The sequence below is a fragment of the Macaca mulatta genome, chromosome 1, assembly GCF_049350105.2.
Source record: "Macaca mulatta isolate MMU2019108-1 chromosome 1, T2T-MMU8v2.0, whole genome shotgun sequence".
NCBI classification, from domain to species: Eukaryota; Metazoa; Chordata; class Mammalia; order Primates; family Cercopithecidae; genus Macaca; species Macaca mulatta.
The window spans coordinates 41,641,601-41,669,538 of NC_133406.1; positions in this window are offsets into that span (position 1 = coordinate 41,641,601).

Genomic DNA, 27,938 nt, shown 5'->3' on the forward strand with positions numbered 1-27,938 from the left:
CACAAAAAGATGCTTACTATCATTGGTCAACAGAGAAATGCAAATCAAAGCAACAATGAGACGTCACTTCACACCACTGTTATGGCTAGAATAAAAAAGACAGATAATGACAATAATTGGTAAGGCTGTAGAGAAATTGGAATCCTCATGCACTGCTAGTGGGAAGTGGTACAGCTACTTAAGAAAGTCCAGCAGTTCTTCAAAATGTCAAATAGAGAGTTACCATACTATCCAAAAATTTCACTTCTAAATATGTACACAAGAGAAATCCAAGCATACATCCACACCAAAACTTGCATACAAATGTTGAGAGTACCATTATTTATAGTAGCCAAAAGATGGAAAAATGCAAATGTCTATTAATTGATGAATGGATGAATAAAATGTGGCATATCCATTCAATGGAATATTAATGGCAATAAAAAAGAATGAAGCACGGACACACGCTATGATTGGGGCAGACCTTGAAAACATGCTGGCTGAAAGAAGCCAGTCACAAAAGACCAATATTGTTTCATTCCATTTATATGAAATGTCCAGAACAAGCAAATGTATAGACAGAATGTAGGGTAGTGGTTGCCGAGGGCTGGGCAGGATGTTAGGTTTAGGGGTGATAGCTAAAGGGTACAGAGTTTCTATTTGGTGATAAAAATGTTCTAAGATTGATTTTGATGATGTTTGCACATCTCTTGAATATACTGAAAACCATTGAACTGCACAATCAAGAAAGTAAGATTGAATCAGGAGGCTGTTTTGAGTAGGGTTTAAGAATACAGACTTTGGAATTAGGCTGACTTGATTTGAATTCCTGGCTTTACTACTTAATGGTTGTATGACTTTACTAAGATACTAATTCTTACTGCCCCTCAATTCCCATATCTGGAAAGCAAAAATAATGATATCAGACTTAGAGTCATGTGTGTGGGCACACACACCCACACATACACTTCTCAAAATGGCCATAAAGTGTCTTGTGGAAGCAGAATGGTGGAGGCCAAAGGCTTCCTCACTCCTGCTCTGCAACAACATACTCCCTCTCCAACTCTTGCCTTGGTGCAGAAACGGCTATGTCCCACTTTATCCTGAGGTCCTTGACTCAGGGGAGAGAAGACAGATCCAATTCAGTGAGAAACCAACTAATTTTCACCTTCTCTTGGTCCTTTCTTTTCCTCTGACTTTTATCAGTCTCAGTCCCATATCCATGAAGTTCTTTCCTCAAATTTGAAAAATGGATAGGGATGAAAGACAGCAAAAAATTAACTTTGAAAATCTCTCACTATTTTGATGTTATACCCAAGGTCCCAGGGACACAGTAGACAAGGACTGGCCATTTATCAATTACAAACTCCAAGGCTAGGATAAGTTACTTCAATGGATGTGGAAATTACAAGCGGTACTTAGATGCTAGCTGACTCGGCAGATTAATCATTATGGTGTAGTATAAAGTCTAGATGAAATAAAGTCAGCCCAGTAATTCTAGCTGGAGAGGGCATGTACACACTTCAAAAACAATCAAGCAAAAAAAAACAGGCTGTGGAGAATAGCCATTTCCAAAGCCACAGGAAACTTAGGAATGAGTTTTCTAAGAGAATGTTTTATCTCAAGCCAAAGAGATGTAACATTAAAGCACCAAGCCTATAGCCTGCTGGACCTACCAATCCATGCTTCTCAATAAAGGACCACTCACCCAAAGGGAAAAACATTTTCAACTCCTTTCTTTACCTACTTTAATCTAAAATCAACTCTACTGAGAAGACAAGGAAGATGTGACTAATATTTTGGCAGGAAGCAAATCCACCCTACAGTGGCAATCTAGGACTGGTACTAGCCATCAGGATGGTTGGTTCTTAGCAAAATGGTGGTGACATAGAGTTAAAAAATTTCTAGGTTAAAGCAAAGATAAGAATAATGAACATAATGATGATAATACAATAATCATAGCAAACATTTATTAAGAACTTACTATGCCCAGGAAGTATTCTAAATACTTCATGTTTTAACCCATCAAATTCCAACCACAACCCTATAACTAATATTCTCATTATTTAGAAGAGAAAACTTAAGATAGAGACCATCCTCTCATTTGGTAGCACCCAGAATTGAGGCCAAGGGAAGTAAAGGATCTTGCATATCATTATTGAAGTTTGTTTTATTTGCCTTAAACTTCCTTCTTCATGAATTCATATTTTCTCTTTACCATATTTCAGGTTCTCAATCCTTTTTTTTATTCATTTTTTTAAAATAGACACAGGGTCTCACTATGTTGCCCAGGCTGGTCTCAAAGTCCTGGGCTCAAGCTATTCTCTATCTCAGTCTCCCAAAGTGCTGGTATCACAGACGTGAGCCACCATGCCTGGCCAATTCTCTTTATTTATAAAGAAACATGTTCTCATGAAAACATCCTATGTCAGCCATTTATCCTTTACTCATGAAGGTCACTAACATCTAAGTGATATTGGTGCCAAACCCAATGTTTAATATCTTCCTCTTGCTTGTCCCATAGGCAGCGTTTTTTTCTGTTTGTTTTTTAGAATTTCACATTATATTGTAGACTAAAGGGTAGACATACAGTTTTGTTGCACTGAGTAATACTGAGGCAATTGGGTAAATTGAGTGATACTGAGACTTGGAGTCCGACATGGCAAAAGGAGTGCACAAGCTCCCACAGGCCTCTTTTATAAGAGCACTAATCCCAATTCATGAGGTGGAGCTCTCATGACCTAATCACTTCCCAAAGCCCCCATCTCATAACATCATTGCATTGGATATTAAGTTTCAACACATGATTTTTTGGGGGATACACGAATATTCAGACCATAGCAATGTCTGAGACATCTCAAACTTACTATGACCAAAACCAAAGGTGTAATTTCCCTTACCAGACCTGCTTCTCCCACAATCTTTCCCTGTATCAGTAAATGGTAACTCTGCCATTCTTTTTTTTTTTTTTTTTTTTTTTTTTAGATGGAGTCTCGTTCTGTCACCCAGGCTAGAGTGCTGTGGTGCAATCTTGGCTCACTGCAACCTCCGCCTCCTGGGTTTAAGCAATTCTCCTACCTCAGCCTCCTGAGTAGCTGGGATTACAGGCACCCACCACCGTGCCCGGCTAATTTTTGTATTTTTAGTAAAGATGGTGTTTCACCATGTTGGCCACGCTTGTCTCAAACTCCTGACTTCAAGTGATCTGCCCGCCTCATTCTCCCAATGTGAGCCACCACGCCGGGCCTAACTCTGCCCTTCTAGGTGCTTAGGTGAAGAGTCTTGGAGTCATCCTTGACTCCTTTCTTCATCCCCATATTTACATAAACAAATCCTATGGCTCTAAAATCAACATAGATCCACAACGTAATGTTTTCTCACCATCTCACAATTGCTGTGATCTGGTCCAAGCCTCAACCCTCCTGCCTGGATTGTTGTGACAGCACTGAAAACAGTTTGTTCTTTCACCTCTGCCCCGCTGCAGCATATAGAGTGAAATTTTGAAGCCATGAAGTCAAAATCCCACAATAGCTTCATACGTCACTCAGTCAATAACTAAATTCCTTCAATGGTTCATAGGTTCTACGTGCTTTGCAGGTTTCCTAACCTCACCCAACAAATCCCTCTGACCTCCTTCTCCTCTTAATTCACTTGCTCTTGGTCTCCTTGTTGTTTTTGTATCAGTCGTGTCACTACCTTAAGGTCTTTGCACATGCTGTCTCTCAGTATGGAACACTCTTCCCCAGATAAACGCATGGCTAGCATCCTCTCTTATTTTAGGACTGTGCTAAAAAATCATTAGAGAAACCACTCAAAATGATGAGAAAAGAAGCCACTGAATATAAATGACAACCTATCACTTCTGCATTCCTGATCCGTTTCTCTTGATTTGTTGTGAGCCTTAGCAATTATAACCACTTGATTATTAGATGTTTAATTGTCCATTGTTGGTCTCTCCATATTAACTCTAAACCACATGAAAGCAGAAACTCTGTTTACTTTGTTCACTGTAATATCCCCAGCATCTCAAACAGCACCTGGTACTGTTAAATCAGTGAATAGATACAGTTAAATCAGAGTGTAACCTATCACAGGACTACTTGCAATTAAGATTTACCACTTATTGCAGAAATAAAGACATTTCTTCTGTCAAAGAACTTCAGGACCTAAATATGGTGAGGGTGAATGTATCTGTGGAATTATTCTTCATGGGGTCCGTGATCCTACCTTCATATTGATTTATCCTGAAAACTGTTCCTTTAAAGATTCACTTATAAAGTAAAATTAATGATAGAAGGATGATCATATTGCTTCGGTTTGGTCAGGGCTCTTTCAGGCATTAAAATGTATTGATCATTGTGACTGTGGAACTCTCTGTGGGCTTGACTAGAGTCCTCATGACATCTGTGTTTTGGGAAATTTTTTTTTTTAACATCCCTCGAGGAAAAACATGAAGACCTGAGAGTACAGTGGCCACAGCTATTCTCTGGGAACCAACTTAAGGGCTGTCTTCCTTTAAAAAGCACACCACGTATACCCAGTGCTAGTATGAATACGATAGCCATGAGTGTGACTGCCATGGAGGCCCAACTGCACCATAGACCTCAAGTCAGTGAACAGAGTTAAATGAATGAATTTGCTAAAGAGACCGAACGTTTGGTTTGCTTACAGACTGTTTTTTTAACCTTTGCTCATTCAGCAACTGTTAGTAACTGTTTTGTCTCTCTCCTTACCCCACAGTACAGTTGGTCGTCCATATCCATGGGTTCTGTATTGGCAGATTCAACCAACTGTGTATTGAAAATATTTGAGCAAAAAGGATGGTTGCATCTGTACTGAACATGTACAGACTTTTAATCTTGTCATTACTCCCTAAACAATACAGCATAACAACTATTTATGGGCCGGGCGCGGTGGCTCACGCCTGTAATCCCAGCACTTTGGGAGGCCGAGATGGGCGGATCACGAGGTCAGGAGATCGAGACCATCCTGGCTAACACGGTGAAACCCCGTCTCTACTAAAAATACGAAAAAAAATTAGCCGGGCGCAGTGGCGGGCACCTGTAGTCCCAGCTATACGGGAGGCTGAGGCAGGAGAATGGCGTGAACCCAGAAAGCGGAGCTTGCAGTGAGTGGAGATCGTGCCACTGCACTCCAGCCTGGGCCACAGAGCAAGACTCCGTCTAAAAAAAAAAAAAAAAAAGAAAAGAAACAACTATTTATGTGGCATTTACATTGTATTAGGTACTATAAGTAATCTAGAGATAGGCCAGGAACAGTGACTTGCCCCTGTAATCCTAGCATTTTGGGAGGCTGAGGTGGGAGGATCACTTGAGCCTAGGAGTTCAAGACCAGCCTGAGCAGCATAGCAAGACTTTGTCTCTACAAATAATTAAAAAATTAGCTGGGTGTGGTGGCACACGCCTATGGTCCCAGCTACCAGAGATGCTGAGGTGGGAGGATCACTTGAGCCCTGGAGACTGGAGCTGCAGTGCCCTATGATCATGCGACTGCACTGCAGCCTAGGCAACAGAGCAAGACCCTGCCTCAAAAAAAAAAAAAAAAAAAAGTAATATAGAGATGATTTAAAGTATATGGGAAGATGTGTACAGGATATATGCAAATGCTATATCATGTTGTATAAGGGACTTGAGCATCCATGGGTTTTGGTATTTGTGAGGGTGTCCTGGAACCAATCCCCCATGGACACTGAGGGATGACTGAATTGTGTAGGGTCAGGCTTCCACTATTGAGCACCTGACTTGTATTACCCTTCTCCTTTTTGATATTCATGTGAGTGGGCTTGATTTGGGTCAAAGGAAAGGGAGATTTCCATGAGTTCCAGTTTCCAAGGAGAGGGGGACTCTGTTGACACTGCACCACCTCCACTACCCCAGAGGTCACCTACTAATGGCTCCCACACACCCTGATTGGCTCTTATGGCTCTGCCTGAGGACACTGGACACAGGCCTAAGTTTGGCCATGCTCCCATATGCTGTTAGGAGTGGGGCAGGCCCAACATGCCAGCGAGCCCATGCTGCAGGAGGGGTCCTCAACCAATAGAGATGGGAGCTGCTGAACAAGTAATTCAGCTCTTTGTCACCTTAGGGAGACAGTTCTGGGGTGTTTTTCATCCATTTTCTTAGAATGTACCCAGAAATATTAAGCCCTGTCGCCCATGATGGTAACCTATTCATTAAAACTCCCAATGTATTGGCTTTACTCTCCTGTCTTATTTTCCCACTACCTCAATGTCCTTCCTGGATTCACCTCCCAAAGAAACTACTTGTACTGAAATTCTTTTCTCAGATTTTGACTACAGGGAACCCAAACTGAGGTGGGGCATATGTTCCTCCTTGAAGTGGCCTGGTCCTACACTTGCTCTTGGGAAGGAGAAGCACCTAGAGCTACAGAGTATCTGAACTAGCAGCTGTTGCTGCCACCTAGAAACTGTCACTGAGCTGCATGAAGTGATATGGCAGGACTGAAACTGACCATGTATTTTATCACTTGGATATTAAATAACATTACTTGTTGGTTAATGAGTACCAAAGACATGATACTCATTTCTTCAATACTTTATTGATTTAAATAGATATATAAGTTATCAATATGAATAACAGAGTAATGCATGTTATCATTGGATGATGATAAGATCTGTTGTCTCTTATACAGCACTTTTAAGAGATAATGGTCGTTTGTGAATTTAATTTATGCTCAGTATCATTAGCCATCAGGGAAATGCAAATCCAAACCACAATGAGATATCACTTCACATCCACTAGAATGACTGGAATGAAAAGGCAGACAATAACAATGTTAGTGATAATGTGGAGAAATTGGAACCTTCATACACCACTGGTGGAAATGTGAAATGGTCCAGCCTCTTTGAAAAACAGTTTGGCAGTTCCTCAAAATGTTAAACATGGAGTTAGTGTATGACCTGGAAATTCTATTCCTAGGTTGACATCCAAAAGAAATGAGAACATGTGTCCACATACAAATTTCTACATGAATATTCATAACAACATTATTCATAATGAATGGCTTAAAGTAGAAACAACCCAAATATCTATTAACCAGTGAGTGGATAAAATAAAATGGGGCAAATCCATATGATGGAATATTATCTGGCAATGAAAAGAATGAAACACTGACATAGGCAATAACATTAATAAACCTTGAAAAACCCTTATGCTGAAAGGTCCAGATACAAAAGGCTATATATTATTCTTTATTTATGAATTGTCCAGTATAGAAAAATCTATAGAGACAGAAAGTAAATTAGTGGCTGTGGGTGGTGAAAATAAGGTGTGACTCTAAAGGATATGTGGCTTCTTTTTGAGATGATGAAAATGTTTTAAAATTGGTTTTGGTGATGGTTGCACAACTGTGAATACACTAAAAACCATTGAATTTACACTTTAAATGAGTTAGTTGTATAATATATGAATTATATATCAATAATGCTGTTTTTTTTCAAAAAGTAGAATGATACAAAATGTTATACCATGCAAAAACTAATAAAAGGAAGCTGAAGTAGACTTCAGAACAAAAATATTACCAGGAATAAAGTAGGGTATTTTATAGTAATAAAGGCATAACTTCATTATGAAGATATGACAATCCTAAATGTGTATGTACCCAAAGATAGGGCTTTAAAATACATGAAGCAGAAGTTAACAAACTGAAAAAGAAATAGACAAATCCACATAAATGTATGGGGATTTCAACATTTCTCTCTCAGTAATTGAGGGAGTAAGTATATGGAAAAAAAACAAGGATATTAAAGTCATAAGCAACTTTGTCAACCAACTTGACCTAATTGGCACTTAGAGCTACTCCACCTAACAACAAGAGAATACAAATTCTTTTTCAGTGTACCTAAAACATTCACTAAAATAAAGTATTTGTTGGGCTATAAAACAAATCTCAATCAATTTAAAACATTGTAACCATGCAGAGCATTAGAGAAAATCAATGAGAACAAAAGCTAGTTCTCTAAAATACTCAATAAAATTAATAAACCTCTAACTAGACAGATAAGGTTTTAAAAGAGAAATTACAAGTCATCAACATTGGTAACAAGGAAGAGATATCACTACAGATCTTTCAGATATTAAAAAAATAAAAAGGAAAAACTTTTTAGAAGGAGGCATGGGGGAAATCTTCATGGTCTTCAGACAGTCAAAGATTTCTTACATAATTGTTTAAAAAGCATAAACTTTAAAATAAAAAAGATAAATCAGGCTCTCTCAAAATCAAATATTCCTGCTCTTTCAATGATATCACGGAAGTGGAAAAGCAAGCCACAGACAAGAAGAAAATATTTACAATACATGACAAAAGACATATCCAGATTACATTTTTAAATCTCTCAAACAGTAGAGAAAAATAGTATTAAAACAGGGAAATATTTGAACACACATTTCACACAGAAATGATATAAGAATGCTCAATAAGCACATGAAAAATGCTTGATCAATAATAACCGGGAGGCCAGGCGTGGTGGCTTACGCCTGTAATTCCAGCACTTTGGGAGGCCGAGGCGGACGGATCACCTGAAGTCAGGGGTTTGAGACCAGCCTGGCTAACATGGTGAAACCCCGTCTCTACTAAAAATACAAAAATTAGCTGGATGTAATGGCAAGCGCCTGTAATCTCAGCTACTTGGGAGGCTGAGGAAGGAGAATTGCTGGAACCCGGGAGGCAGAGGTTCCAGTGAGTCAAGATCATGCCACTGTACTCCAGCCTGGGCGACAGAGCGAGAGTCCATCTCTCGTAATAATAACCAGGACATTCAAATTAAAACCACAATGTGATGCCACTACAAACTGACTAAAATAGCTTAAAATACTAACAAGTGTTGTTGCAAATGTGGAGCAACTAGAATTCTTATATATTGCTGGTGGGAAAGCAAAATAATACAACCACTTTAGAAAAGAGTTTGGCAGTTCCTTGAGAAGTTAAACATACATACCACACAAACCAACAATTCTATTTACTTAAGAGAAATGAAAACATATTTTCACACAAAAATTTGTATACAAATTTTCATGGCAACTTTATTCATGATAGCCAAAATCTGGGGGAAAAAAATCTAGTTTCCATCAAGAGTTTGTATAAACAAATTGTGATATATTGATACAACGGAATACTAAGTAATAAGCAGAAATGAACTACTGATATATACAGAAACATAGGTGCATCTCAAAAAGCATTATCCTGAGTGAAAGAAGCAAGACACAAAAACGCACATACTGTGTGATTCATTTTTTAAACTTGAGATGTGCTTTGAGTCTGAATTTTGCTGATTGCCTACACATGTTGCAGTTCAACATGACCATATATGTCTTGCAAATTGGAAGCTGGATCCAAGAGCTTGATCACACTCAGATTTGATGTCTTTGGAATCAAATGGTGGCATTTTTCTTTTCACCAATGGGCACATAATGTCTAGTTATGCCCAGTGTTAACAAAATGATGATTTTCCAATCTGTCATTACGTTGGTTGGAATAATTTTATAAAGAGATACTCCTTCTCATCTACTAATTGATTTTCCAGTGGTACAGTTCTTAAAGGAAAGCGAGGATAAGCATTTGATGATTCTTTCGTTTTAATCTGTTTCCATAATAATGCTTTAGTTGTTTATCATATACTTAGTTTTTTTCTTTTTTTTTTTTTTTTTTTAGAAAAGTTATCTGTTGCCCAGGCTGGAGTGCAGTGGCACAACTGTAGCTTACTGCATCTCCAACTCCTGGGCCCAAGGGATCCTCTGGCCTCAGCCTCCCAAGCAGATGGGACTACAGGTTGCACACCACCACACCCAGCTGACTTTTTAAAAACTTTTGTAGAGATGGTGGGGGATCTCAATTTGTTGCCCAGGCTGGTCTCAAACTCCTGGCTTCAAGTGATCCTCTGGCCTCAACCCCCCAAAGCACTGGGATTACGGAGGTGAGCCATAACACCTGGCCCCAATTAGTTTTTTTAAATCTCTGTAGAAATGCATGGACTCAAAGATATTTGATGGGTTCCAATTTATTACAATTCTTATCTTTGTTGAAGGTCAAATTGTCCTATTTTTGGCAATAAGAAATGGGAATGGAATAGAATAGAATAGAATAGAATAGAATAGAATAGAATAGAATAGAATAGAATAGAATAGAATAGAACAGAACAGGTGAGCCTCATTGAGCTAGCTTCTGAGCCTTTACACAGGACTCTAGTGGTCTTTAATAGTTTCCCTGATATCTGGTATATCAAGATGTTTCAGATTCACCTTGCTCATTTCCTGCCCCATATCTAGAATCAGTCATTTCTTTAAGAAATGTTTATTTCTTTGAATATGCAACGGCATTTCAAGACCACAATCTGAATACAGATATGCTTAGTGCTACTGACAAAAGGTATATCTGGAATATATATTTTAAAACTCTCAATTCGATAAGTAGCAAAAAAATATTTTAAAATGGGGAAATATTTGGAGAGACATTTTAATGAATAGGTCACGGCTTCTGGCCTTTTCAGTGGATGGATGGATAGATATAGTTGGGTAGAATATGTTGCGAGTATGTGCTATTTATCCCGGTATTTTCATTAAATTCAAAAATACGGGATTTTTATTTAACCTCTTCTATACTACATCTGTATTTTCCTCCTTTCTTACTGATAATCCCAGTTCTCAAGGATACAGGGGAAAATACAATTAGAATACTCTATAATTATTCATTTATATTCTCTCATATGACACATATAACAATCAAAAGAGCAATATTAATATAACCACCACCAATTATAAGGACTGAAAAACAGTTTAAAACATTATTGCATCTGTAATTTCTATTTTTTCTACTTTTTATGCATATACATGTAATCTTTTCATATACTATAAGGACATATACCTATCTTAAAGCCAGTATATGGGTCTTAATATAAAAATAACTGCTCTTCAATTTAGTTATCTTACAATCTCTCCTCATCAAAACTTAGGTATGGCTAGGATTCACTTTGCTAGTGTAGTCCTATAAGGAAAAGCCTTTTTCATGCATCACTTGTTAAATAGACCATCTTTGGTCAAGTGTTTGCAATGCTACCTCTGTCATATATCAACTTTCCATATATGTAAATATCTGTTTCTGAGCTCTATCTATCCCTTGGCCAACACCACATAGTCTCAATAGGTATTATATCTAGTAGAGCAAGTGTCCCTGCCTGGCAGAAACAAACACAAATTCTTTCTGAAGGAGCAAACTTTACAACCAAGCCTCAGAGAAATACCATAGTTAAAGTTCCATGTTACATATGCTCACTGCACACATAGGAAACACACAACCATGAATGAGACTCAGCAAAAATAGTGAACCTCAGAATCAGACCTGCAAAGACTCATATTATTCAAATTATTAGATACCAAATATAGAATGTAAAATAAATATGTATAAATGCATTAAAATAACATGTATTAAATACATTTGAAAATGAGCTCTGGAAAGAATCTCCAGAAATGAAAATTATAATTGAAAGTAGAATCTGGATGAATGGATTTAATACTATATTAAACACAGTTAAAGAAGCAATTAGTGAGTTGGAAGACAAAGCTGAAGAACTCACACACAATGTGGACAAAGACAAAGAAAAGGAACCTTTGAAAAAAAAGATTAAGAAATGTGAAAGACAGAGTGAGTAGATCCAACACACATATTATCTTTGTTCCAAGAAGAAACAATAAGGATGAGGGAGATGCAATATTGAAAGACCTAATGACTGAGTATTTTCCAGAAGGGGTTAAGAACACCAAACCACAAATTAACCCTTACCCATTTGCCCCAAGAATACTTGCTGGCAGCACTTGCAGTTGCAGTGTTTACCTGGAGATAACTTTGCCACAAAATATTTTGTCTTTATTATTATTATTGCATCGCTCTAGTATAGCAACTTTGGAAACCATAGACATCATTCCATTTATAGCATTCTGGTTTTGGTAGTGGTATTTTTGTTACAGTAGATAACTGGCCAAGGGTGAGTGGGGCAGGAGAGGGTTCCACCCACCACACCCACCAGGAATGTCAGGTGACCATCAAGTGATGATTTGGCAGTTGTCACACTGCCTCTCTAAAAATGATAGTTGGCAGCCAGTGCCAGGGAGAAGCAATTTACTGATGGTCCACAGTTGTCACACTAAAGTGATCACTGATTACAGGTGTCAGGCAGAGACAATTTCCCAAACAGAAAAAAAAAAAAAAAAAAAACACTTGAAATTGGTAATCAGCTTCTAATAAAATCTCAGAAACTGGGCAAGTGAGCTCAAGCATGCACGTAAGAGATACAATGGTGGGGTATGACCTTCCGGGGTCATTCCACTAGAAAAGAGAAGAAAACCTCAGGCAGGCATGCATACAACTTCCTAAACACACTGTGCAGGTTCACCTCCCAAGCATAAGGAGGGTACTGCATGCAGGCAGCTCACCCTAAGGGAAGAATCATGGGAAAGGCACACAAGATACTGGAAACAGGCCAGCATATAAAGTCCTAGGATCAAGGTTAAATGGGGCACTTGACCTTCACAGGGCCCACTTGGGTCTCTTCTAAGTGTACTTTCCTTTCTTGCTTGCTCTAAATCTTTAAATAAACTTCCACTCCTGCACTGAAACTTGCCTCAGTATCTTTTTCTGCCTTATGCCCCTAGTCAAATTCTTTCTTCTGAGGAGACAAGAATTGAGATTGCTGCAGACCAGTATGGATTTGCCACTACTAACATTTCCATTTACAAAATATGATAATTCTTGATTGCTGAAAATGTCAAATCCTAGAAAACGTAGCATTCCTATGTGTAATGTTAACATCACTCTCGAACAGTTGTTGACAGAAGATTCATTTGATGAATCTGATTTTTCCAAAATAGACAATTCTGATGATTCAGATGGTTCTGATGATTCAGATAATTCCTATGTTAGTTCTGTTTAGAAATTAACTCCAAGACCCATTTTTATATTTTATTTTCACATTGAAAATAAGTCAGATTTGCTTCAGCCTCAAAGAGTAAAATTAAAGGAGCTCTGGCAGCGAGCTCCATTTTTTTTTTCTAAATGGGAAAAGGTTTAAGGAAGTTTCCCAAAGTGCCAAACACCATAGGTGAAAAGAAAAACACAACTGAGTGCCAAATTCGGAACAATGAAAACAAAGAGAATAAAATAGAAGCAGGCCAACTGAAACAAAATGTAAAATAATCCAGAAATTATCTGTAATGACTGACAGCTGACTTTTCAGCAGCCAGAATAAAACCAGAAGCTCAGAAAATAAACTTTCTTTTTTTTTTTTTTTTTTTTTTTTAATTTATTTATTATTATTATACTTTAAGTTGTAGGGTACATGTGCATAACGTGCAGGTTTGTTACATATGTATACTTGTGCCATGTTGCTGTGCTGCACCCATCAACTCGTCATTTACATCAGGTATAACTCCCAATGCAATCCCTCCCCCCTCCCCCCTCCCCATGATAGGCCCCGGTGTGTGATGTTCCCCTTCCTGAGTCCGAGTGATCTCATTGTTCAGTTCCCACCTATGAGTGAGAACATGCGGTGTTTGGTTTTCTGTTCTTGTGATAGTTTGCTAAGAATGATGGATTCCAGCTGCATCCAAGTCCCTACAAAGGACTCAAACTCATCCTTTTTTATGGCTGCATAGTATTCCATGGTGTATATGTGCCACATTTTCTTAATCCAATCTGTCACTGATGGACATTTGGGTTGATTCCAAGTCTTTGCTATTGTGAATAGTGCTGCAATAAACATACGTGTGCATGTGTCTTTATAGCAGCATAATTTGTAATCCTTTGGGTATATACCCAGTAATGGGATGGCTGGGTCATGTGGTACATCTAGTTCTAGATCCTTGAGGAATCGCCATACTGTTTTCCATAATGGTTGAACTAGTTTACAATCCCACCAACAGTGTAAAAGTGTTCCTATTTCTCCACATCCTCTCCAGCACCTGTTGTTTCCTGACTTTTTAATGATTGCCATTCTAACTGGTGTGAGATGGTATCTCATGGTGGTTTTGATTTGCATTTCTCTGATGGCCAGTGATGATGAGCATTTTTTCATGTGTCTGTTGGCTGTATGAATGTCTTCTTTTGAGAAATGTCTGTTCATGTCCTTTGCCCACTTTTTGATGGGGTTGTTTGTTTTTTTCTTGTAAATTTGTTTGAGTTCTTTGTAGGTTCTGGATATTAGCCCTTTGTCAGATGAGTAGATTGCAAAAATTTTCTCCCATTCTGTAGGTTGCCTGTTCACTCTGATGGTAGTTTCTTTTGCTGTGCAGAAGCTCTTTAGTTTAATGAGATCCCATTTGTCAATTTTGGCTTTTGCTGCTGTTGCTTTTGGTGTTTTAGACATGAAATCTTTGCCCATGCCTATGTCCTGAATGGTACTACCTAGGTTTTCCTCTAGGATTTTTATGGTATTAGGTCTAACATTTAAGTCTCTAATCCATCTTGAATTAATTTTCGTATACGGAGTAAGGAAAGGATCCAGTTTCAGCTTTCTACTTATGGCTAGCCAATTTTCCCAGCACCATTTATTAAATAGGGAATCCTTTCCCCATTTCTTGTTTCTCTCAGGTTTGTCAAAGATCAAATGGCTGTAGATGTGTGGTATTATTTCTGAGGACTCTGTTCTGTTCCATTGGTCTATATCTCTGTTTTGGTACCAGTACCATGCTGTTTTGGTTACTGTAGCCTTGTAGTATAGTTTGAAGTCAGGTAGCGTGATGCCTCCAGCTTTGTTCTTTTGGCTTAGGGTTGTCTTGGAGATGCGGGCTCTTTTTTGGTTCCATATGAACTTTAAAGCAGTTTTTTCCAATTCTGTGAAGAAACTCATTGGTAGCTTGATGGGGATGGCATTGAATCTATAAATTACCTTGGGCAGTATGGCCATTTTCACAATATTGATTCTTCCTATCCATGAGCATGGTATGTTCTTCCATTTGTTTGTGTCCTCTTTGATTTCACTGAGCAGTGGTTTGTAGTTCTCCTTGAAGAGGTCCTTTACATCCCTTGTAAGTTGGATTCCTAGGTATTTGATTCTCTTTGAAGCAATTGTGAATGGAAGTTCATTCCTGATTTGGCTCTCTGTTTGTCTGTTACTGGTGTATAAGAATGCTTGTGATTTTTGCACATTAATTTTGTATCCTGAGACTTTGCTGAAGTTGCTTATCAGCTTAAGGAGATTTTGGGCTGAGACAATGGGGTTTTCTAAATATACAATCATGTCATCTGCAAACAGGGACAATTTGACTTCTTCTTTTCCTAACTGGATACCCTTGATTTCTTTCTCTTGCCTGATTGCCCTAGCCAGAACTTCCAACACTATGTTGAATAGGAGTGGTGAGAGAGGGCATCCCTGTCTTGTGCCAGTTTTCAAAGGGAATTTTTCCAGTTTTTGCCCGTTCAGTATGATATTGGCTGTGGGTTTGTCATAAATAGCTCTTATTATTTTGAGGTACGTTCCATCAATACCGAATTTATTGAGCGTTTTTAGCATGAAGGGCTGTTGAATTTTGTCAAAAGCCTTTTCTGCATCAATTGAGATAATCATGTGGTTCTTGTCTTTGGTTCTGTTTATATGCTGGATTATGTTTATTGATTTGCGAATGTTGAACCAGCCTTGCATCCCAGGGATGAAGCCCACTTGATCATGGTGGATAAGCTTTTTGATGTGTTGCTGAATCCGGTTTGCCAGTATTTTATTGAGGATTTTTGCATCGATGTTCATCAGGGATATTGGTCTAAAATTCTCTTTTTTTGTTGTGTCTCTGCCAGGCTTTGGTATCAGGATGATGTTGGCCTCATAAAATGAGTTAGGGAGGATTCCCTCTTTTCCTATTGATTGGAATAGTTTCAGAAGGAATGGTACCAACTCCTCTTTGTACCTCTGGTAGAATTCAGCTGTGAATCCATCTGGTCCTGGACTTTTTTTGGTTGGTAGGCTATTAATTGTTGCCTCAATTTCAGAGCCTGCTATTGGTCTATTCAGGGATTCAACTTCTTCCTGGTTTAGTCTTGGAAGAGTGTAAGTGTCCAGGAAATTATCCATTTCTTCTAGATTTTCCAGTTTATTTGCGTAGAGGTGTTTATAGTATTCTCTGATGGTAGTTTGTATTTCTGTGGGGTCGGTGGTGATATCCCCTTGATCATTTTTAATTGCGTCGATTTGATTCTTCTCTCTTTTCTTCTTTATTAGTCTTGCTAGTGGTCTGTCAATTTTGTTGATCTTTTCAAAAAACCAACTCCTGGATTCATTGATTTTTTGGAGGGTTTTTTGTGTTTCTATCTCCTTCAGTTCTGCTCTGATCTTAGTTATTTCTTGCCTTCTGCTAGCTTTCGAATGTGTTTGCTCTTGCTTCTCTAGTTCTTTTAATTGCGATGTTAGAGTGTCAATTTTACATCTTTCCTGCTTTCTCTTGTGGGCATTTAGTGCTATAAATTTCCCTCTACACACTGCTTTAAATGTGTCCCAGAGATTCTGGTATGTTGTATCTTTGTTCTCATTGGTTTCAAAGAACATCTTTATTTCTGCCTTCATTTCGTTATGTACCCAGTAGTCATTCAGGAGCAGGTTGTTCAGTTTCCATGTAGTTGAGCGGTTTTGATTGAGTTTCTTAGTCCTGAGTTCTAGTTTGATTGCACTGTGGTCTGAGAGACAGTTTGTTATAATTTCTGTTCTTGTACATTTGCTGAGGAGTGCTTTACTTCCAATTATGTGGTCAATTTTGGAGTAAGTACGATGTGGTGCTGAGAAGAATGTATATTCTGTTGATTTGGGGTGGAGAGTTCTATAGATGTCTATTAGGTCTGCTTGCTGCAGAGATGAGTTCAATTCCTGGATATCCTTGTTAACTTTCTGTCTCGTTGATCTGTCTAATGTTGACAGTGGAGTGTTGAAGTCTCCCATTATTATTGTATGGGAGTCTAAGTCTCTTTGTAAGTCTCTAAGGACTTGCTTTATGAATCTGGGTGCTCCTGTATTGGGTGCATATATATTTAGGATAGTTAGCTCTTCCTGTTGAATTGATCCCTTTACCATTATGTAATGGCCTTCTTTGTCTCTTTTGATCTTTGATGGTTTAAAGTCTGTTTTATCAGAGACTAGTATTGCAACCCCTGCTTTTTTTTGTTCTCCATTTGCTTGGTAAATCTTCCTCCATCCCTTTATTTTGAGCCTATGTATGTCTCTGCGTGTGAGATGGGTCTCCTGAATACAGCAGACTGATGGGTCTTGACTCTTTATCCAGTTTGCCAGTCTGTGTCTTTTAATTGGAGCATTTAGTCCATTTACATTTAAGGTTAATATTGTTATGTGTGAACTTGATCCTGCCATTATGATATTAACTGGTTATTTTGCTCATTAGTTGATGCAGTTTCTTCCTAGCCTCAATGGTCTTTACATTTTGGCATGTTTTTGCAATGGCTGGTACCGGTTGTTCCTTTCCATGTTTAGTGCTTCCTTCAGGATCTCTTGTAAGGCAGGCCTAGTGGTGACAAAATCTCTAAGCATTTGCTTATCTGTAAAGGATTTTATTTCTCCTTCACTTATGAAACTTAGTTTGGCTGGATATGAAATTCTGGGTTTAAAATTCTTTTCTTTAAGAATGTTGAATATTGGCCCCCACTCTCTTCTGGCTTGTAGAGTTTCTGCTGAGAGATCTGCTGTTAGTCTGATGGGCTTCCCTTTGTGGGTAACCCGACCTTTCTCTCTGGCTGCCCTTAAGATTTTTTCCTTCATTTCAACTTTGGTGAATCTGGCAATTATGTGTCTTGGAGTTGCTCTTCTCGAGGAGTATCTTTGTGGCGTTCTCTGTATTTCCTGGATTTGAATGTTGGCCTGCCCTACTAGGTTGGGGAAGTTCTCCTGGATGATATCCTGAAGAGTGTTTTCCAACTTGGTTCCATTTTCCCCCTCACTTTCAGGCACCCCAATCAGACGTAGATTTGGTCTTTTTACATAATCCCATACTTCTTGCAGGCTTTGTTCGTTTCTTTTTCTTCTTTTTTCTTTTGGTTTCTCTTCTCGCTTCATTTCATTCATTTGATCCTCAATCGCTGATACTCTTTCTTCCAGTTGATCGAGTCGGTTACTGAAGCTTGTGCATTTGTCACGTATTTCTCGTGTCATGGTTTTCATCTCTTTCATTTCGTTTAGGACCTTCTCTGCATTAATTACTCTAGCCATCAATTCTTCCACTTTTTTTTCAAGATTTTTAGTTTCTTTGCGCTGGGTACGTAACTCCTCCTTTAGCTCTGAGAAATTTGATGGACTGAAGCCTTCTTCTCTCATCTCGTCAAAGTCATTCTCCGTCCAGCTTTGATCCGTTGCTGGCGATGAGCTGCGCTCCTTTGCCGGGGGAGATGCGCTCTTATTTTTTGAATTTCCAGCTTTTCTGCCCTGCTTTTTCCCCATCTTTGTGGTTTTATCTGCCTCTGGTCTTTGATGATGGTGATGTACTGATGGGGTTTTGGTGTAGGTGTCCTTCCTGTTTGATAGTTTTCCTTCTAACAGTCAGGACCCTCAGCTGTAGGTCTGTTGGAGATTGCTTGAGGTCCACTCCAGACCCTGTTTGCCTGGGTATCAGCAGCAGAGGCTGCAGAAGATAGAATATTTCTGAACAGCGAGTGTACCTGTCTGATTCTTGCTTTGGAAGCTTCCTCTCAGGGGTGTACTCCTCCCTGTGAGGTGTGGGGTGTCAGACTGCCCCTAGTGGGGGATGTCTCCCAGTTAGGCTACTCAGGGGTCAGGGACCCACTTCAGCAGGGAGTCTGTCCCTTCTCAGATCTCAACCTCCGTGTTGGGAGATCCACTGCTCTCTTCAAAGCTGTCAGACAGAGTCGTTTGCGTCTGTGCAGAGGTGTCTGTGTGTCTTAGTTTACTGTGCCCTGTCCCCAGAGGTGGAGTCTACAGAGACAGGCAGGTTTCCTTGAGCTGCTGTGAGCTCCACCCAGTTCGAGCTTCCCAGCAGCTTTGTTTACCTACTTAAGCCTCAGCAATGGCGGGCGCCCCTCCCCTAGCCTCGCTGCTGCCTTGCCGGTAGATCACAGACTGCTGCGCTAGCAACGAGGGAGGCTCCGTGTATGTGGGACCCTCCCGGCCAGGTGTGGGATATGATCTCCTGGTGTGCCTGTTTCCTAAAGCGCAGTATTGGGGTGGGAGTTACCCGATTTTCCAGGTGTTGTGTGTCTCAGTTCCCCTGGCTAGGAAAAGGGACTCCCTTCCCCCTTGCGCTTCCCAGGTGAGGCAATGCCTCGCCCTGCTTCAGCTCTCGCTGGTCGGGCTGCAGCAGCTGACCAGCTCCGATCGTCCGGCACTCCCCAGTGAGATGAACCCAGTACCTCAGTTGAAAATGCAGAAATCACCGGTCTTCTGTGTCGCTGGCGCTGGGAGTTGGAGACTGGAGAGAAAATAAACTTTCAAAGTACTGAAAGTAACTTTCAACCTAGAACCCTATATTCAGCAATGTAATCTTTCAAAAACAAAGGTGAAATAAAGACATCTTCAGACACAAATCCAAGAGGATTTACTATTAGTTGTACATTCACAAAAGGAACCTCTAATGAGGGTACTTGATGTCAGAAGGAAGGTTTGCAATACATGAAAATAGAATACATAAGTGTTGACCGTTTCAATGGTAAAATTAATGCCTAATTTGTGAGGCTAAATATCAAGAGAGGGTAACATATAACTTTGGGTAGGTGGTGACTGGCATTACAACACTTTAAGATTCTTATATGATTTAGAGGAGAGTAAAGTTATTAATATTAAAATGTTAATTATGCATGTTAAATTTCTAGGATAATCACAAAAGGAATAGAAATAACTATAAAAGTTCTTATTCTTATCGTTATTATGATTATTATATTCTAGGGATCTTATAGAAAGAACACACATGAACACACACACACACCAAGGATTCTGTAGTCAAAACACTTTGAATTAAACATTTCCTGCCCGATTTCTTTATATTTTTCTCAGCTAATGTGTACTATAAATCCCTAAGTGGAGACTGTAGAGGCTTTGCAGCATTTCCTATGTTTATTTGACATCAAAACCCTTATCTTATGGAATATCTATTAACATCTTGAGGTACTTGACAGTTTGGGGAACATCTTTTAAGTTGAATCTGAATTCATGAGAGTTTGTTTGTCTGTTTAAGGGAATCATAGAACCATGTGGGCTTGAGGAGAATAATAGAGTCCATGTTTGAAAGACCTCAGGTTTGGGAAAATAAGACATTAAGAAAGAGTTGAAAATACTGTTGACCAATGATACCAGAAAGGGTGGGACATATTGCAATCTGTTAAACGGAAAGAAAAAATAAAAGCACCACCTAGCAAATAGATTGGAAAGCTTCTGCTACAGGGCTGTTGGGACATCTGGGAACACTGCCAAGCAATTCTGGGGAACAGACTTGGCACTAATTGTGGCCTTGTGTTCTTTATGAAAGAAAAAAGATGATTTTATAAGCCATAACACACTACCTAGATGCAAAATTGCCAGTTAAAATTCTATTTGCAAGCAGGTGTAGGCTTTCAAATAAGCTTTCACCCAACATAGGATGCTGCCTCTTCATAATCAAATATGATGCAAACTATCTTTTCATCTACATGTTCAGTGTTTCAAAATATTCCCGAAATGGCAGGTTCCCTATGTCTTTAATTATAATGAAATCCTATGCATTCGCACTAAATGTAGTTGTTTGGTTGAGTACAGAGGAAACAAATAATCATATAAAGAAAGGAGTTTTTGCTCTTATCCATCCAATTAATTATTAGATTGGTACAAAAGTAACTGTGGTTCTTGCAATTACTTTGAATGGCAAAACTGCAATTACTTTTGCACCAACCTAATATTTCCCCTTCAGCTTAACATTTTAAATGTGTCCAAGCAAAGAGAAGGGTGAATGGCATTTGGTAGTGTTTCTAATTTCAGCCTGTTTATAATATAGGATGCTATCTTTTCTTTCAGTCCATAGTATTTCTATTGCAATTGATGTAATTTAATCACACTGATGCTTTACGCTGTGCATATACCAGGCTTGTTTTCTCTGAAAATTCAAAGAAATCTGCAGACATTAATCACAGTCCTTATGGTGGAAGACAGAAAGGGTCAGCCAGATCTAAGCTCTGGCAAGAAACGATTTTGATAGGTGGAAAGAAGAGAAGACTTTCACCCTCTCCAATTCTACTGGAATGCTGTCAGTACAATTTTATCTTCCTCTCTGATCCTAGTAAGTTCAAAGTCTACCTCTTCCATGAATCTTCCTTGATAACCCTGGACCACCTTAATCTTTTTCCTTTTCTAAATGCCCACAGTCTGTATCTCTAGTTCTCAAGGTAGCACTCAAATTCTCCTGCCCAGCATTGCCCCCAATTATTAGCTGGATCTTTTCCTCTAAACAATTAGGTGTTGTATTTCTGATTCCTGCTTAATTCAATGATGGGTTTACAGAGCGCAGTCCATAAATGCTGTTGATAAAGTGACTAATGTAAGAATCCGAGAGTTGGATTGTTTAGGAGCCAATTATGCTGGCAGTAGGGAGGTTTGGGATTATCGTGGGGCTATGTCATCATTCTTGTCATCTATTTTCAAAGACCTTAAGGAAACACAGTGAGTACTCCTGAGAGCATCTAATCTCTCAGAATCCTTGGTTATCTTTATCTGTGCTTATTATTAGATTAGACCAAAGACAAAATAAGGACCTTTTCCTGGCATCTAAGACTCTTTATGTGACAAAGAACTGCCCCAAAGGGATGGTGAGAAGAGAAAGCAGGGCATGAGGTGGTGCTGGGGACACATCTATATTTTTCACTTCTCCTGCCCTGCACCCCTCCCAACCACCATATTGTTGTTTGATTGCCACTTTGTTCTTGGATTTCCCCTCACAGTCCCCTACACTTGTATCTTAAAGGACTGCTTTGAAGATGAGGATTTGGAAACGTGTGTTTAGCAACTTGTAAACGCCTCCTCCAAGGTTTTGCAAAGTCGACAGGAGGCATTTTGATTATAGCTATTTGTTCTCAACACATTGTGAGTTTGCACATTAGAGATCAGATCCTGCCTCTTCTTGCCAATCAGGACAAACGCATGCAGCAAGGCTCCCCGTGGAGCACCCAATGGAGCTCTCCATGGAAGGGGCATGGTTACTAAGGCCTGAATCAAGGGAGAGGATGGGGAACACAGCCCTGAGCTCTGCTGGCTTTGGAGCGAGTTGCCTCCTCTGCAGAGAACTGATGCAGCCTTGGCTGCGCGGAGGAGCCAACATGCAGGCGCTGAGAACGCCATGCTGACTAAAGCAGAGGGCCGTTTCAGCGCGAACAGCTGGCTGATTTATTTCAGAGGCGCCGTTTCCAGGGGAATGGGAAATTGTTTAGTCTGAGATCCTTGGCTGGCTTCCTTTTACATCATTTCTGTGTCTTTCAATTATTTGCACATTTGGGGAGTTCTAGGGCCTTCCTAGACCATACAGGTGTGTACTTTTAATAAAATGCAATTTATGAAAATCCGAGTTTACAAAATTGGTAACTTATGAGGATGGATTATTTTTACCACAAAAGGATTTTGTTATGAAATTTAGGATCCATTTTATTAGTCAATAATGTTCCTGGTGTATATAACATTATAATTATGGATTTCTTTTTTCTGACTTCAGAAGTAATCCCTGCTCCTAGCTACATGCACCATGGAGGTTAAAGCCACATGTGTTGACTTCAGACAAAACCTAGGTTTGAGACCAGGTTCTGCCACTTAGCTGTTAGTGTATTTGAATAGTTGCTTATCTTCTCAAAAATACAAGTTGAAATTTTTGCCAGGATTAAATAACATACCTCAGGCACTTAGCACATAGTAAGAGCTCAACACCTCAGTAAGAAATTCTTATTTCTCTTGTTATTAGAGTATTTATATGTAAGGGTTGGTTTACCCACATTTGATGTCAATGCAACTTTCCTTGTTTGTTTACATGTGAGATCTACCTTTAATGCTATGACCCGCCTCCTTCAATTATTCTACCCCTTGCCTCTCCTGCCCAGCAGTTTTGGTTCTAAGGCTCTGGGGCTGCCCCAGGGAACAAACTAATAAGTCCTTCCCTGGACCGCTCATCACAGAATGGGGTAGAAAAAGGGATACTCTGCCAGGCATGGTGGCTTACGCCTGTAATCTCAGTACTTTGGGAGGCCAAGGTGGGAGGATTGCTTGAGCCTAGGAGTTTAAGACCAGACTAGGTGACATACTGAGACCCCATCTCTACAAAAAATAAAAATATTAGCTGGGCATGGTGGCATGCGCCTGTAGTCCCAGCTACTTGACAGGCTGAGGTGGGAGAATCATTTGAGCCAGGGAGATGGAGGCTGCAGTGAGCTGTGACTGTGCCACTGCACTCCAGCTTGGACAACAGAGCAAGACCTTGTCTCAAAAAAAAAAGAAAGAAAGAAAAAGAAATGAAAAAGGGCTACTCCCAGATCACACTGGCTCTAGGTACAGATTCTGAAACTAAATGAGGTTTCTCTCTAAAATAGTGTTTCTCAAATTGAAGCTCATGGACCACTCTATCACTTTGCCAAAATGCAGATTCCTAAGGTCCTGCCCAGGGCTTTTGAAACAGTATCTTTCTTTGGTTGGGGGGATAGGAATATGCATTGTAATAAGCACCCAGGTTATTCCTTGTGTGTTTATTTACATGTGAGATCTACCTTTAGTGCTTTAATGCTTTAATTTCCCGTGCAGTTTCCAAGCTTGCCCAACTATAGAGTGGCCTGCAGGCTGCTTAGTAAAGATAGAAATTCCTGGGCCCATCCCAGAATATCCAGTGGTGGGGCCTGAGGTTGTGTACTTTTTTTTTTTTCTGAGATGGAGTCTTGCTCTGTCGCCCAGGCTGGAGGGCAGTGGTGCAATCTTGGACTCACTGCCAACTCTGCCTCCCAGGTTCAAGCCATTCTCCTGCCTCAGCCTCCCGAGTAGCTGGGACTGTAGGCGCCCGCCACCACACTCGGCTAATTTTTTGTATTTTTAGTAGAGACGGGGTTTCACCGTGTTAGCCAGGATGGTCTAGATCTCCTGACCTCGTGATCCGCCCGCCTTGGTCTCCCAGAGTGCTGGGATTACAGGCGTGAGTGACCACGCCCGGCCGAGGATGTGTACTTTTAAGAAGCACCCCCAGATGCCTCTAAGAAACGCTGCTCTAGAGTGACTGCCCAGTGACGTGCTCGGTGTTGTTGTTGGTCACAGTAATGGGGTGGGGGTAGGGGTTAGGGAGGGGCTTGGAGGTGTCAATGATCCAGAGAGTGACCTGGGTCAAGAGTTGAGCCTCCCTTGTGAGGGCTCATCTTTGGCTTTCTAATGTCTCCTTCATGTATGATGCCCTGTGTCCCGCCACTCCCACAGTGTTTGAGATGGGAATGCCAATCTGAAGAGAGGAGGCAAGCCCAAGAGCAAATAGCGAAGCTCGTGGGCAGAGACCAGCAATCCCAGATGAGCTGTCATGGGACCCTGGATAAATGGAAAGAGTAACTGCTTATATAACAGCCAGCCCTGGCCCTCTGTCATATCCTGGTTGCAATTCCTGCCTATGGTTTTTTTCCTAAATTGCCTCCTTTCCTTAGGACAGTCTGGGTAGGTTTGTAATTCAAATGGCTTTACCTACAACTATGTCCTACCATCAGGAGCTGGCCTTTGGTGACGAGTTGCACCTTACATACCCCCCTTCTGTGCCTCTGCAGCTAGATTCGTTCTCTTAGAGCTCATGCTGCATCCCAGCTTCCCCTCGGCAGCACCCGTCAGCAATGACAAGCCATCCTGCCTTATGCCCAAGTTTTGATCTGTGGCAAGCAGAACAGTAATGCTTCAACCTCATATTTCATTGACAGACGTGGCTACCAGCTTGACAAACCTAATAGTTTTACAGATGTTCTCTTGAGACATTCATCCTCTTCCTGTGACTGTCTTCTTCCAGCAAAGCTGGACAATACTTCTCTTATGCTGCCTATCCAGTGATGGGAAGGCAGCCTACAACCAGAGAGAAAAGTGTGCCTCTCTGTCTTTGTGTCGTTCCTGCTTCTGCCATTTGCCCCCATCTACCGTTGGAACTGACCCACCCCTCAAGACAACACTGCTTTTTTCTTTTCTTTCTTGTAGGCATTAGCTGTGATCCAAAGGGTGCTAGAAGAGTGTGTTTTATCACATTTCAGCCAGCAAACATTTAATGATGCCAGCCTCTTCCAGGTGAAATATTGCAGTAGGCTCAGGTGGCATTCAAAGATAAATAAAGTCCAACTAAGAAAGTAATTCAAATGAAGAATGCTGTGGCATTCCAATAGGTGACATATTCAAGGACCAGCCATGCTATGAAAAATGTGAGTCAGGGTATTAGACAAAAAAATGTAGGAACTTTTGGTTGCAATATATGTGTGTGTTTCTATATTTGTATCTATAGAATACTGAAATCTTATTAGGAAAATGCATCAGTCATGTGCATTGTATCAAGTACTGTGTTGCCAGCTGACCTAAACCAACTGGATCATTTACAGCTGTTGGGTTCTCTTAGTAAGTGATGGTGATTTCCAATGACTGAGGGAAAGGGAAGGTTTTAGGTCTCCTTATGGACAAACTCCCTACCAGGAAGTAAATTACAAGGAAAGCAAATCTCAGACCAAATCCTGCAACAAACACACACACAGGCGCACACACACATTTATTAGCACATAAACACAAAAAGAGTCATACAACTTGCTCTTATTGGCTCCCTCCCTTGGACCCTCTGCCATATACCTTTCATATCATTTCACTTTGGCAGATACAGCAGTATTCTCTAGGGAGGATCAGCTAGCCATCAAATCAGAATCAGACAATAAACCCTCTGATAAGAGATGGGACACAGGACCAAATGGAACTTCTAGGCTAAGTTGAGTCTATCTGGGGAAACTCAAAAACCTAACATTAACTCATTTCCTGCTTTTGGGATTTTTTTATTTAATAGGGGCCTATCCTAGAGGGTAGTGAGTATAGATTGCCCTTTTGCCCTAAATGCAGGGAAGGACAGAGATCTAGTATTAGAAAATGCTGGAGAAAGAGGTATAGGTTTTTCCTCAGAATAGGAGAAAATTTTCGCAACCTACACATCTGACAAAGCTCTAATATCCAGAATCTACAAGGAACTCACACAAATTTACAAGAAAAAAAAAAACCCTATCAAAAAGTGGGTAAAAAGCAGACACTTCTCAAAAGAAGACATTTATGCAGCCAACAAATATATTACAAAAAGCTCAACATCACTGATCATTAGAGAAATGCAAATCAATACCACAATGAGATACCATCTCACGCCAGTCAGAATAGTGATTATTAAAAAGTCAAAAAAAAAAAAAAAAAAACAATAGTTGCCGGTAAGGCGTGAATAAATAGGAACGCTTTTACACTGTTGGTGGCAATGTAAATTAGTTCAACCATTCTGGAAAACAGTATGGTGATTCCTCAAGAATCTTGAATGAGAAATACCATTTGATCCAGCAATCCCATTACTGGGTATATACTCAAAGGAATATAAATAATTCTGCTATAAAGACACAGTTACACATACGTTTGTTGCAACAAGATTTACAATGGCAAAGTCATGGAACCAACCTGTATGCCCATTAATGGTAGACTGGATAAAGAAAATGTGGTACACATACACCATGGAATACTATCCAGCCATAAAAAGGAATGAGATAATGTCCTTTGCAGGGACGTGGATGAAGCCAGAAGCCATCATCCTGAGGAAACTAACACAGGAAGAGAAAACCAAACATTGCATGTTCTCACTCATAAGTGGGAGTTGAACAAGGAGAACACATGGACACAGGGAGGGGAACATCACACACCAGGGCCTGTCGAGGGATGAAGGACGAAGGGAGGGAACTTAGAGGATGGTCAATAGGTGCAGCAAACCACCATGGCACACATATACCTATGTAACAACCTGCACATTCTGCACATGGATCCTGGAACTTAAAGTTTTTTAAAAAGAAGTATAAATTTTTTTAAATGCTGGTTCTGTACATGGACAATGGTGGTAGAGTGTGTGAAGGGCTCTAATAGCTTGGGCCATAGAGAGTCACAAGAATGCATGAGACGGGCACTTAGAGCTGACTGGGAAGTTCCAGGAAGGCTTCCTGGAGGAAGGAGTTAGCTAAGTGGATAAGGAGGTTTGGGAGGCAGAGAAAGTAGCACAACAGGGGGCTGCAGGCAGATGGAGGTTATGTCATATTTCTGCAGACAATTTGGTATGACTAGAGTATAGTTTATGATAGGAAGGGAGCTTAGTAAAATGTGAGGTTAAACTGCTAAACTTGGCTCAGCTTATAAATCTTAAAGGCGGTAGAAAGTCACAGGAGGATTTTTGAGTAGGAGAATATCAGTATCAAATATTCACTATGCAGAGGTCAATCTGCCATTGTGAGAATTAACTTAAAGGCAGTTTTATAGCAGGCAGGGAGGCTAGTTAAAATGAGCTTTCAGGAACCAAGAAAGAGATTATGAGGCTCTGATCTGCTATAATGGCAAGTGAGGGTAAAGAGAAAGGGAAACGTTACAGACATAATTTCGAGGTAGACTTGATTTAGCAACAGATTGAATGTGGGTGTGAACAGGAATATCTGAGAATGACCTCGTGTTTTTAGTCAATGACGTGACATTCCTCAAGACAAAGAATATAAGGGGAAAAGTTGATTTTTGGGGTGAGGCAGGAGGATGAGGTAAAAATATTTATGTCTGCAAGCCATCCACACATATGAGGGTTGGGAGCTCCGGCAAGAAACAGAGGCTGGAGATGGGAACTGAGGTTCAGTTCTACAGAGAAGGTGGCTCATATTATAGGAGTGAATGAAGATCATAGAGAAAGTACACAAGGTACACAGAGAAGAGGAATAAGTCTAGG